Here is a 978-nt window from a genome sequence, read left to right on the forward strand (position 1 = left end):
GAGTTTGATTTACGGATGATTCGGAGTGATTTGGGACACTTAGTCCTTAAGACGGAAGCTTAAGTCTTAGAAATTTGATCGTAGTCAGAACTGTGTGAAGACGACTCCGGAATGGAGTTCTGTCAGTTCCGTTAGCTCCGTTGGGTGATTTTGGACTTAGAAGCGTGTCCAGACTGTGAATCTGAGGTCTGTAGCTGATTAAGGCTTGAAATGGCAAAAGTCAAATTTTTGAAGAATTGGACCAGAAGTGGACTTTTTGATATCTGGGTTGGAATCCAATTCCGGAAGTTGGAGTAGGTCCATAATGTAAATTATGATTTGTGTGCAAAATTTAAAGTCATTCCGGATTGATTTGATGTGTTTCGGCACAAGTTATTGAATTTAAAAGTTTAAAGTTCATAGATTTTGATTTGGGGTGCGATTCGTCGTTTTGAGGTTGTTTGAGGTGATTTGAGAATTCGACTAAGTTCGTATGATGTTTTAGGCCTTGTTGGTGTATTTGGTTGAGGTCCCGGGGGCCTCGGATGTATTTCGAGGTGGTTTCGGATCATTTCGGGCATTTTCGGAACTGCTGTATCTGGTATCTGACTTCCTTCTTTGCGAACGCGGATAGAGTCACGCGAACACGAAGAGGATTTTTGAAGCTGCTGGGATTTGGCCTTTGCAAACGCGAAGGAGGGCTCGCGAACGTGAAGGTATGCCTGAAGAACCTATGCGAACATGAGAGGCCAGTCACGAACGCGTAGAAGGAAGGAGGGGATGAGCCTGGAGTCATCATCCTTCGCGAACGCGAAGCAGTAGGACTTGAGTGCATCACGAACGCGAACGCGAACACGAACGCGATGATATGCATGGCAGGCCTTCGCGAACGCGACGCTGGTAACACGAACGTGAAGAAAAATTTTAGGCAGCGAGTTTTTGGCCTTCGCGAATGTGAGACAGAGGTCGCGAAAGCGAAGAAGGCCTAGCTGGGAAGAA

Source organism: Nicotiana tabacum, chromosome 23, assembly GCF_000715075.1.
Source record: "Nicotiana tabacum cultivar K326 chromosome 23, ASM71507v2, whole genome shotgun sequence".
Taxonomy (NCBI): domain Eukaryota; kingdom Viridiplantae; phylum Streptophyta; class Magnoliopsida; order Solanales; family Solanaceae; genus Nicotiana; species Nicotiana tabacum.